This window comes from Sciurus vulgaris (assembly GCF_902686455.1).
Source record: "Sciurus vulgaris genome assembly, chromosome: 8".
Classification (NCBI taxonomy): Eukaryota; Metazoa; Chordata; class Mammalia; order Rodentia; family Sciuridae; genus Sciurus; species Sciurus vulgaris.
The window spans coordinates 109,055,027-109,068,391 of record NC_136468.1 but is presented as its reverse complement, the minus strand read 5'-3'; the positions used below and the strand labels follow the sequence as shown (position 1 = coordinate 109,068,391).

The 13,365-nt window shown below is 34.4% G+C and overlaps 1 pseudogene across 1 annotated transcript; it reads left to right on the top strand.

Moving 5' to 3' along the window:
• The first annotated feature begins 417 nt into the window (after nt 1–417).
• On the top strand, nt 418–2,176 carry LOC306667677 (heterochromatin protein 1-binding protein 3-like; annotated as a pseudogene). The gene is made up of 2 exons: nt 418–520; nt 744–2,176. The product of its transcript is annotated as a heterochromatin protein 1-binding protein 3-like (transcript).
• The last annotated feature ends 11,189 nt before the right edge of the window (nt 2,177–13,365 follow it).

Below are 13,365 nucleotides of genomic sequence, written 5' to 3'. Positions count from 1 at the left end.
TTTCATGAAAACTCCCTCAACCTAACAAGGTTATTAATATGATGAGTAAAAGTAGTGATTTTATTTTATTTCACGGACTTCATCTTTATCTCCTACTTAATGACATGTAAATTAACTAGTTCATGAAGCACAGTCAAATTAATGCATCATAATCTTAATAACTTCATGAGCTTCACAATAAAGGAAATGTATACCTGAAATACAATTCCTGAAAGCATTGGAATACTTATAAAAAGTTTGAAAGAGTTAGAAATGTTAGATTATACCAAAATATTTTCCCCTAATCTCCAGAGTTGTTCAGTGGTGTAACCTAACAAATAAATATAAAATCATACTATCCCTCAGACTTGAAAATGTACTATTTCTTTTTAATTTCATTCTTTATAAAATCATTTAAAAATTTTATTCTTGGCCATTATGGAGCTCCTAGCAGTGAGTGTGCGGAGGCGAGGCCCGCGCTTAGCTGCTTCTTGCGTGGCCAGGAAGAGCACCGCCACGTCCCTGCTGAGCAGAGCCCAAGGTTGACTCTTCACCACACTGAAACCTTTAGGAAAAATCCTTGTGGTTAACAGCAGAGGCTTCAGAGTGTAACCTGTACTCGGGCCTAGAAATTATTTTAAATGGCAACTGATATATCTCAAGGTGAACTCATCCATCCTAAGGCACTCCCATTTATAGTAGGAGCTCAGCTGATCCACTAGGACAAGTCAGAAGGTAGAAGACAGCACCATGCCAATTAGTAGAGCAGAAAGTGAAACAAATGATACTTTCCTGGGCTACCCTTTCTGCCAGCCAGCTAGCTACCCAGGGCCCAGAAGCAAACACCGATGGCTTCCTCCCCATGTCCCAAAATGGATGCAATCCTAACTGAAGCCATAAAGGCATGCTTCTGGAAGAGTAGTGCATCAGTGGTTGCTATTGAAAATATATCATCCATAAGTATCCTTCTCTAGAGCTGGAGAGAAGGGGCTACATTCTTAAACAAGCCCTGAAAAGGGAATTGAATAGAGGAGTCATCAAACAGGTAAAAGGAAAAGATGCATCTGGAAGTTTTGTTGTGGTCCAGAAATCAAGAAAAACACCTCAGAAACCCAGAAACACAAAGAAGAGGAGCTCTGCAGTAGATCCGGAACCACAAGTAAAATTGGAGGATGTCCTCCCCCTGGCCTTTACTCGACTCTGTGAACCTAGAGAAGCTTCCTACAATCTCATCAGGAAATATGTTTCTCAGTATTAACCTAAACTTAGAGTGGACATCAGGCCTCAGCTGTGGAAGAATGCTCTGCAGAGAGCAGTAGAGAGAGGACAGTTAGAACAAATAACTGGCAAAGGTGCTTCGGGGACATTCCAGCTGAAGAAATCAGGGGAGAAACCCCTGCTTGGTGGAAACCTGATGGAATATGCAATCTTGTCTGCCATCGTTGCCATGAAGGAGCCGAAGACCTGCTCCACTACTGCTCTGAAGAAGTATGTCCTGTAGAACCACCCAGGGACCAATTCTAACTATCAGATGCATTTACTGAAGAGAACGCTACAGAAACGTGAAAAGAATGGGTGGATGGAGCAGATCTCTGGTAAAGGATTCAGTGGCACGTTCCAACTCTGTTTTCCGTATTACCCCAGCCCAGGAGTTCTGTTTCCAAAGAAAGAGCCAGATGGTTCTAAAGAGGAGGATGAAGATGAAGATGAATCATCAGAAGACGACTCTGAGGATGAAGAGCCACCTCCTAAGAGAAGGTTGCAGAAGAAAACCCCAGCCGAGTCCCCAGGGAAGTCTGCATCCATGAAGCAGAGAAGGGGCCAAGCCTACACCTAAAGTTCCAGCTGCCCAGAGGGGAAAAGCTAGGACCCTGCCCAAGAAAGCCCCTCCTAAAGCCAAAACTTCTGCCAAGAAAGCCAGACCCTCACCCTCAGTCATAAAGAAACTTAGTGGCACCCCCTCGAAGAAGCCTGCAGCCAATTCAAGAAAGGAAGTGAAATCGCCTGGCAAGGGTAAATCCACCATGAAGAAGTCTTTCAAAGCAAAAAAGTAAATTTTATAGGAAAAAGGGTATCATGATGAAATTGAGAATCTTATTTTATAAGGTCAGTGTGCATTTGTTTTAGTTTTGATGCTTATAAAATTACACTTTTTTCCTCCTGTATGAACGTTGTGGGGAGGGAACGTAATAAACCAATTTAGGCATTGTTTAAAAAAAATTTATTCTTACAAAAAAAAATAGTTTTCTCTAGATTGAATATTTCTATATACTGGTCATATTAAATATGTAGGCTGATTATGTATCAGAGCTCATGTCTTATCTTAAATATTTTGATACACATATAAGGTTAAAATGATAATGATTATTCAAAAAATATTAAAAAATACTTTTTTTTTTTGGTGGGGTAGTGGGGATTAAATTCAGGGGTTCTTAACCACTGAGCCACATCCCCAGCCCTATTTTGTATTTTATTTAGGGATAGGGTCTCACTGAGTTGCTTAACACCTTGCTTTTGCTGAGACTGGCTTTGAACTTGAAATCCTCCTGTCTCAGCCTCCTGAGCTGCTGGGATTACAGGTATGTACCACTGCACCAGGCCTGTGGAATCTTTAACTAAAATAAGCCTAAGAATAACCTTAACTTCCCAGGGTTACTTTTACATTCCTACTTTGAATTATTTAAAATAAATCTATATCAGGAACTTGTCTAAGAAAAAGCTTATTGCATATGTGGGGATACAAAACCCACTTGATATTAATAGAAACATGTAAAAGCTTAGAAGCCTAATTTATCTGAAATTTCTGTGATCATCAATAAGTAATAAGTGCCTTAAACCTCAATTTATTCATTGTAAAATGAGTATAATAATGATTACCAACCAAAAGAGCTGTGAGAATTCAATAAAATGAGGCTTATACCTTAAAAGGCACCATATGCATGAATTATTCTGATTAATTTAAATGTTTTCCTTGCACCTGTATTATCTACTCATAATGACTAATATATTGAATAAGAAGTCTGTTATTACTATCCAAACAATAAATCTCATTTTGGTTTGTTACTGCCTAATCTGAATACATCAGAAAAATTATAGCACCTTCACTCCCTCCGCACTCTCAACTGGTAATGAGGATCTTTTACTTTGCTCATTATTTTTTCTCTATTAATGTATTATTTATTTTTTAAAATTCTTTGGGCTTGATTTTGCAACTAAAACTTAGGTTCCATGAGAATAGCAAGTCATACATAATTAGTCACTATTTTTCACCCTAAAGTATGATATTGAAACATGATTAATAAACTTAAACAAAATAATGACCAATAATTTAACATTAAGAAGTATGTTTGTTACAAAAGGCTCTCTGTAAAGATGTAATAATTATAACATGTGTGCATCCTCACAGAGGTGAAAGGAAAAATAAGACATTCAACAATAAGAGATGGAAACCTTCGGGCCCCACTTTCCATGGTGGATATGATTAGGTGGAATGATAACGGAATGGGACACTTGAAGAGCACGATAAATCATCTAGAGCAATATCCATAGAGCACTTCGCACAACCACAGCAGAACACACTTCACACTGTAACATGGGTCTGAAGTGCACAGAGTCTTCTCCAGCCTTTGCCATATGCAGGGCCATAAAACGAATTGACAAATTAAAAAGGACTGCAAACATATATTTTTCTCCAAGAACAATGGAATCTAACTAGAAATAAATAACTTAAAGAAATGTGAAAAATTCATAATTATGTGAAAATATTCAGTTAAAGAAGAAATTAATTATAATTTGAAATGACTAAGCCATTGGACAAAATCTGGTATCTTTTCATAATAAAGTCATCCAGCAGACTATGAATAGAAAGAAACTTCCTCATCCTGATGGTAGGTATCTACAACAACAACCCAAACAAACAAACATGAACACCGCACACAGCTCCTTATACCTAATAATATTCTTCGGAGTGAAAGGCTGAATGCTTTACCTCTGAGATCGGGGAAAAGACAGGATGTCTGCTCTTTCCATTTCTGTTTAACATTTTACTGAAGTTTCCTCAAGTGCAATTAGGCAAGAAAAAGAAATAAAAGATACTCATATGGGAAACAAAGATGAAAAGCTACCTAACAGATGACATGATCTTGAACTTAGAAAATTCTCACTAAAAAACAAAAAAATTAAGTCAACAGATGAGTTCAGCAAGTTGGCAAGATCCAAAATATCAAGATACAAAAATCCGTTTTCTTTCTGCAAACTAGTCAACTATCAGAAATAAAAGAAAGAAAGCAATTCCATTTATAATAGAAACAAAAATATTAAGATTTTTGGGAATAAATTTAACCAAAGAAGTACAAATTTTACTCTCTGAAAAATAGAAAAGGCATTTTTGAAAGAAGTAAAGAAATCCTAAATTAATGAAAAGTCACAATGAATCACAAGGTTTAATGTTGCTAAGATGGCAATATTATACTGGTTTATCTATGTATTCAAAGCCATGTCTAACACGGTTCCAGCTGATTTCTTTCCACAAATTGGCAGGTTCATGGTAAAATTCATGCAAAAACTCAAGGGAAACATAATAACCAAACAAACCAAAGATGGCAGGTGGAGGATTTATATAGATATATCCATGTGAAAACTTACCACAGAGCAACAGCAACCAAGAAAACGAGGTACAAACATGAAGACTGACATACAGAAAAATGAAATAGAATTAAGAGTCCAGAAATAAGTCCTAATATTGAGTATAGTCAAATGATTTTTGACAATGTTCAAGATTGTTCATTTTCTACTTCCTTAAATTGTACAGTTAGGATTTTTCAAATCATTATTATTTCACTGTATCTTTTTAGACCTTTATGAAATGAATGTGTTTATAAAGCTAGGAACATATAGAGGAAAAGGAAGAAGATAATTGAAATAACACAATTATAAAGAACTTACAAAACATTACACCAAAAATACAAAGAACCCAATCAATAGATGGGCCAAGGACAGACACTTTACAGAAGACACACAGGCAATTAATAAATAGATGAAAAAGTGTTCAACATCTGTAGTAATTAGAGAAATATAAATTAAAACAACTCTAAGATTTCATCTTACTCCAATTAGAATGGCTATTATCAAGAACACAAACAAAAATAGGTGTTGGTGTGGATGTGGGGAAAAAGGCACACTTTTACATTGCTGGTGGAGTTGCAAATTGGTGTAGCCACTCTGGGAAGCAGTATGGAGATTCCTCAGAAAACTTGGTTGGACCCACCTTTTGACCCAGTAATCCCACTCCTCGGTTTATATCCAAAGGAATTAAAATTAGCATACTACAGTAAAGCAGCCACATCAATGTTTATAGCAGCTCAATTCACAATAGCTAGATTGTGAAACTAACCGAAATGCCCTTCAATTGATGAACAGATAAAGAAACTGTGACATATATACACAATGGAATATTACTGAGCCATGAAGAAGAATAAAATTATGGCATTTGCTGGAAAATGGATGAAGTTGGAAAATATCATGCTAAGTGAAATAGGCCAAGGCCAAAAAACCAAAGTCCAAATGATTTCTCTGATAAATGGATGACGATCTATAACAAGGGGTGGTGGTGGGGGCGGGGGGGGGTGGGAAGAGAAGAATGAAGGAACTTTGGATGGTGTGGAGGAAAATGGGGTGGGGGGGGATGGAAGGATAGTAGAATGAAACAGACAGTATTACCCTACATATATGTATGATTACATGAATGGTGTGAATCTACATTATGTACAACTACAGAAATGAAAAGTTGTACACCATTTGTGTACAATGAATCAAGATGCAGTCTGTAAAAATAAAAAAATAATTAAAAATAAATAAAATAACACAATAATTAAACAAAATTCAAAACTATGCAATAATATGAATCCCCAATCATATGACATGTGGAAGGCAAATACCTAAAAGGAGAAGACAAATTCTTGTTTACCATTAACCACATTACATTCAGTGGGTTGTATGCATGTGTGAGGCCCTGGATTCCATCCCCAGCAGCATGAAAAAAACAAAACACAAAAAATCAGGTTGGTTTATTTGTTTCTCTACAAGAGAGTCAATTTGAATATAAAGACACAGATTGAAAATCAAGGAATGGAAAAAGCTATTTCATACAAATAGTAACCAAAAGAAAACTGCCTTGGTTATAATACTATTAGACAAAAGTAGACTTCAGCAAAAAGATCAAAAAGGACATTATATTAAGATACCATTTCAGCAAAGCAAGAAGACATAGCTGCTATAAAATCATATATGCACATACAAACAAGATCCAAAAATTATGAAACAAAGTTGGCAAATGAAGGAAGGTATGGGTAATGAAATACTAGTTCAATACTTTGACACTTGTTTTCAATAATGGATAAAACAGATAGATTACTAAGGAAATATAGGACTTGAGCAGCACTATAAACTGAATTGACCTAACATACATAAATAGATATGCATACATATGTATATGTGTATGAATGAAACACTCTGAATACTCTACCAATGAGAACAGAATATGTATTTTTCATAAGCTTACATGAAATATTTCCCAGGATGGATCATACTTGAGGCCACAAAACCAGTCTTAATGTGTTTAAAGAGACTGAAATCACATATTATCTTTATAATCAAAATAGACAGAAATTAGAAATGGATAACAAAAGGAAAATCAGAAAAATTTAAAAAGCATGGAAATCAAACAACACACTGTTAAACAACTAACGAGTCAAAGGAAAAATAACAGAGAAATTAGAAAATACCTTAAAGCAAATGAACACAAACACATGCCAAAACTCATTGGATGTATATAAAAGCAAAACTGACAAAAATGATAGCTGAAAGCACTTACATTTAAAAAAAAAGATCTCAAATCAAAAACCTGAAATCATAAAAATAAAACTTAACTTTAAGCCCTTCAGGAACTGCAAAAAGATAAGCAGAATGAACCTAAGTCTAGCAGAGGGAAAAAAGAATGAAATACAGGTTAATGCAGAGATGAATTAAAAAGGGGAAGGAATAACAGTAGATAAGAAAATCAACAAAAACAGAAGTTGGAACTTTGGAAAATAATAACATAATTAAGAAAATTTTCTGTTAGATTAAACCAGAGAGAGAAGAAAAATAGAAAACTTAGATTACTAAAATTAGAAAGAAAGCAGGCAAGTTACTACTGATTTTTCAGAAATAAATTCTAAGAACATATTATGTAAAATTTTACTCTGAACAGTTGAGTAAACCTAGATGAAATGGACAAAAATTGTGAAATCCATACTCCATATAAACTCATTAGGAAGAAACAGAAAATCTGAATATACAAATAAATATAAAGAAAGATTGAATCATTATTCAGAAATTGCCCAACAAAGAAAAACCCAGGATCATATGTAATCACTGGTAAATCATATTAAACTTTAAAAAAGAACTTAACATGAATTCTTCTCAAACTCCTCCCAAAAGAAAGAAAATGAAAACTGAGGAGAGAGCATGTCTCTCCTCATTATATTAGGCCAGCATGACTGACAACAAAGCCAGTCAAAGAAAGTACAAGAAAAATATAAAATACAGATCAATACCCTCTATCAATAATGAATAACAGCATTATTCATTGAGGAAATGCAAATCAGAACCGCAAGTTGAAAGTGAATGGTGGTTGTCAGATTCCAGGAACAGTAGGTAGCAGGGTTCGGGGGAAAGGTTGATCCCTGGACAGTAAGTTCATAGATAGGAGCAGGAAGCTGTGGACTTGCTGGGCACTATGACAAGGGCCTATAATCCCAGCAACTCAGCAGGCTGAGGCAGAAGTTTGATCTCTTAGCAACTTAGTAAGATCCTGTCTCAATTAATAAATAAGCAAACAAATGAAAAATGTCAGGTGATGTAGCTCAGTGGTAAAGAACCCATATGATCAATCCCCAGTATCACCCAAAAAGAAGAAGAAAAAAAGGTGGTGGTGTATTACTGTGCAGTATGGTAACTACAGTTAACAATATGTACTGTACATTTCAAAAGATTAGATGAAAGAATTTTGAAAGCCTCACCACAAAGAAATCATAAATGATTGAGGAAATAAATATGTTTAACTTGATTTGAATATTATGCAGTGCACATATGCATCAACATTACATGTGCCAGTTGTGGAGGTGCACACCTGTAATCCCAGTAACTAAGGAGGCTGAAGTAAGAGGCCTCAAAATCAAGGCCAGCCTCAGCAACTTAGTGAGGCCCTAAGCAATCTAGGGAGACCCTGCTTCAAAAATGAAAAATAAAAAGGTCCGGAGAAGTGGTTCAGTGGTTATGTGCCCCTGAGTTAAATCCTTGGTACTAAAAAATTTAATTTATTAGAAAATTATATGGTCACCCATTAATATGTACAATGTCTATGGTTTTGTGTTTCAGATTAAAATAACACAAGATATTACATCCCTTAAGGATGCCTATTAAAATTAATTAATTAATTAATTTCAAAGGGAAATAAGTGTTGGTGAGGCTATGGAGAAATTAAAGCATTTCTACATTACTGGTGGGAACCTTAAATGATGCAGCTACTATGGAAAGTAGGTTGGTGGCTCCTCAAAAGCTGGATCTAAGGGCTGGGAATATAGCTTAGTTGGTAGAGTGCTTGCAAGCACACGGCCCTGGGTTCAATCCCCAGCACAGAAAAAACAAACAAAAAAAACTAGACCTAGAATTGCATGGTGATACGGCAGTTTTACTTCTAGGTATATACCCAAAGGATGAGAAAGCAGAGACTTGAAGAGATACCTGCATACCAATGTTCACTGCATCACTTTACACCATTGCCAAAAGGCAGAAACAACCCAACTATCAATCAACAGATGAAAAAGCAGGATATCTTGTATATATATAAAAACGAAGTTTTGAGACTTGTTACAACATGATTAACCTTGGAAATGTCATGCTAAGTGAAATAAGTTAATGTAAAAGGACACATATTATATGATTTCATTTATACGAGGTACCTAAATAGGCAAATTCTAGAGTATACAAGAGGATATAAGGTAATGGGAAATTACTGTTCAATGGATACAGAAATTCTTTTTCAGGTGATGAAAACATTTTGGAAATAGTGCTGACAGATGCACTATATTGTGAATGTGATTAATGGTCATTTAATAATACACTTAAAATTGTTAAATTGACATTATATGTTGTGTAATATTATGTTGTATATATTTTACCACAATCTTTAAAAATTAATAATGCAATTTACCAAAAATCATTAAATTGTACAGTTAAGTGGGTGAATTATATGTTATGTGAATTGATTTCAATAAAATTGCTAAAAATGAGCAAATTATATGAGTAGACTCTTATCTCAGAAAAATGAATAGCAATAAGCACATGAAAAGACACTCAACATTATTAGTTGTTAGAATTAGGGAAATGCAAATGAAAATTACAATGAGATATCACTCCTCACCCACTAGGATGGCTATAATAAAAAAGACAGATGATAATAATTGAGTAGAATGTGAGAAATTAGAACTGTCCTACATTACTAGTGGGTATATAAAATGGTATGTACACTTTGGATAATCATTTGGCAGTTCCTCAAAAAGTTAAACATAGAGTTAACATATGACAAAAAATTCCACACTAGAAAAATTAAAATATTCATACATAATAAATTACATATGAATGTTCACTGCAGCACTACTCATAATGACCAAAATGTGAAGAAACAATCCATGTGTTCATCAAATAATGAATGAAATGCAGTATATTCATATGATGTAATATTATCGACAAAGAAATAAATGGTGTTGCAACATGAAAGAACTTCATAAAAACATGCTAACTGAAATAATAAAATCACAAAAGACGGCATGCATTTGTATTTTCATTACATGAAATGTGTGGAATAAATGAACCTTTTGAGAAAGGACAGGGATTTGCTGATAAGCAGTAGAGATGGATAGAGAGCGATTGTTAATGGGTATAGTTTTTCTTTTTGGAATGTTGGAATGACAGATCTATTCTAAATTACATGCTAGCATCATTCCAAAAAGAAAAACTATGCCCACAACTCTGTGAATATACTAAATGTCATTGAGTTGGGTCTTTTAAATGGGAGAATCCTTTGAGTTTTGAATTGTATCTCAGTAAGACTCTTAAAAACACAGGTACCCATTTATGGATTATGATATTTAAGGATTAAAAAATATTGCTTATATTCCTTTGATTTTAGAAGTGTAAGTTGAATATTTAAATTTAAGTCAGTTGATAAAATAAAATGTTCTAGAAAAATTTTCAATTATTTCAATCAAGTTCAAATTCACACCCTACTCCTTAAATTGTTTGCACTTAGACACTCAAAATTAACCTTGATGTCCTGTTTATCAACTTCCTCACATTCAAAATCTGAAGGAACAACATCTGCTATGCTTTTAAAATTCTTCAACCTTGTGCATGCATTTTCTTGGTCTAATGTACTTTTCTTTATTTCTGAACTGATTTTAGTTCACATTGCTCTTCATCCTTTTAGGTCTAGTTTAAAAAATAAAACAAAACAAAAACCCAGAACGACAACAACAACAGCAAAACATTTGATTGCTATCTAAATCAAGCAGTTTACAGTTCAATTTCATTTCTTCTCGAAATTATTTAAGTCCTTGGGACTAGGGCCTTGGTTCTAATGCCCTCAGTATTTCTAAGGGGCTGGCATGTTTGGCATGTGATTGGTTACATCTTTCTGTAAGTAAAAGTATATAAAAGTAGATTCAAATGTTAGTTTCTTTGACCAAGATTTAGCAGTTAATTGTTATGTTACTATATTAAGGAATTCATTCTGTAAGCAGCACAGACAATTCTAATGAAAACTAAAAGCCATGGCTATGTTTTTCTTTAAATTTCCAAAATCATCAAACAAAAGATGAAAACATAATTAGAAGATTAGATGTCATTATGTTGTGTTTTGCATTTTTAAACTATGAAAGTCAAATTAAAAAAAAAAAAAAAAAAACCTATTGGGTAAGCCTGTCTAGGTTACTTCTAGTTTTCAGGGTGGATTTTATTTACAAAGCTGAGACCACCTATTTCTTTGGAGCCTTCTATCATTTATAGTCACTAAGGTATTTCTATGAGGGATTAGGGATGAAAGGAATTTGTCACTGAAGGCAATTTTAGACTTAATGCTTCATTCACAAAAGGAAAAGAAAAATAAACCCTCCCATTTTTCAGCCAGTCAGGTTTTTAAATTTGTCGCGAAGGAAAAACTGAACTTACTGGGAAAATGTGATTTATCTGTTTGTAAGGATAAAAAAGAAAAATGTATGAAACCCTCAAAAAACACCCATTTTACGAAATAACATAAAAATATTGCTGCCTTAAGGGAACAGATTATTACATATTTTAAATACTCTCTGTCTCTCTGTCTCTCTCTCTTTCACACACACACACACACACACACACACACACACACACACACACATCCTTCTTTGTTGCCATGAATATATGCTTGCTCAAAACCTCTGAGTTTCATAACATGGAGTTCTGATTCTTGAACTTCAAACTGGAAGGTCAGATAAAGGTCAGTAAGGTCATTATTACCATTGCAGGCCCTGTGACGTCTTCAGGTCTACACCCCGAAGCTTTGCTACTTCCAAACGACTCCTTAAAGCCTAGCCCATTCTGTTTCAATCAAAAAAAACCACTTCTCAGCAGTTGGTTCTGAGATGGTAGCTGAGGGTGCTACCACGGGAATGAGCTTTCAAGTGGACTGATTAGTGTTGAACTAACACTTTCAAGACTTGAAACTGTGCTGAGTTGCAAATTGACTTTCTTCATAACTTTTCACCACATGATTATAGTAATAAAGTAAGTTAGAATATGTGAAAGAAACTGACCCTGAGTAACTTCCTTTTGATTAAAATTTGACAATGAATTCTGTTTCTGAAAATGGGGATATTTTGAAAATGTAAACCAAATCAACTTTTCTAAAAAAAAAGTTACATAAAATTACTAAATATCTGATTTACAACACTTGAATTACAGCAGTTCCACTTGATATATATATATATTATATTATATATTTTTTTTTATATGTTATATATTTTGTGCTTTCTAAGAAATGTTTTTACTTTTAACTAACATTTTGTATTTTGCCCAACTGATGGAAAATGCTAAAGTTAATGTTTCTGCCAGTCTGACGACTGGGAACTGGAAGTCAGAATTTATGCTGATTTACGAAAAATAAAGTGCTCTTTTGTCACTCAGATTTTGTGAACCGAAATTTGTATTCTCTGTATGTATGTCAGTCAGTTTTCTATCACCGTAATAAATACTTGGTGGTTCAGAGGTGTCAGTTCATGGTCACCTGGTCCTATTAGACGTCATGTACATCACAGCGGGAACACATGGCAGCCAGGCAACTGAGAGAGAGAGAGCAGGGGCCTGGATCTCAATATTCCATCCAAGGGCACACCCCAAGTGACCAAACAAATGTCTATTTTCTGAAGGCTCTGCCCCCTCCCAGTAGCACCACAGATTGGGGACTGTTTCTGTTTTAGTTAGCTTTTTAAGGACATCTGCAGCAATAAGATTCAGATACCAAGGAATTCAACAAGAAACAAACTGGTGTCTTTGATAATAAATTACAATGGCAAATAAAGATGAATAGAAAAATGTACACATCAAAGCAACACATCATCGAAATGCAATATGCAAATTTATTTGGATTCTGATTGAGTATATAAAAAATGAAACAAAAATTTTAATGCTGATCCAATATTATATATTTATTATTTTTCAGTTATTATGATTGTTTTTAGGTTGCATGGAAAATAATAGATGTCTTATCTTTGAGAGAAATATTCTATTCACTTTGGGTTTTTTATTTGCTTGTTTTTGTTTTTGTTTTTTGGCAGGAGCTAGAGACGGAACCCAGGACCTTGTGTAAGCTAGACAAGTACCGTACAACTGAGTCACATCCCACCCCATGAGAAATATTCCAAAGTGTTTATTTCATTACATGTTTTGTCTCTCTGGGATTTGTTGAAAAATTACCCACTGTATGTTTGTGTGTGTGTGTGTGTGTGTGTGTGTGTGTGTGTGTGTATGGAGGAGCAGGTGGTCAAGAGAAGCAAGATGAAACAATATTGATCAATGTAAATAATTAAATAATTATTGAATCTTGGTGATGGGTTAGTGAGGAACAATTTCAGCACTCTCTATATTTTATGTTAAGAACTGTAAAATGTGACTAATGTAGAAAGTTTTGAAAATGCCCTTTAATGCTAGAACATAGCACTAGATTGCCAATAGTACCCTCCACTGTTAGAAATAATCACTGCTATGATTTGAACCCAAATGGACAGATCTTTCTTGATAATCTCAGATTTGATC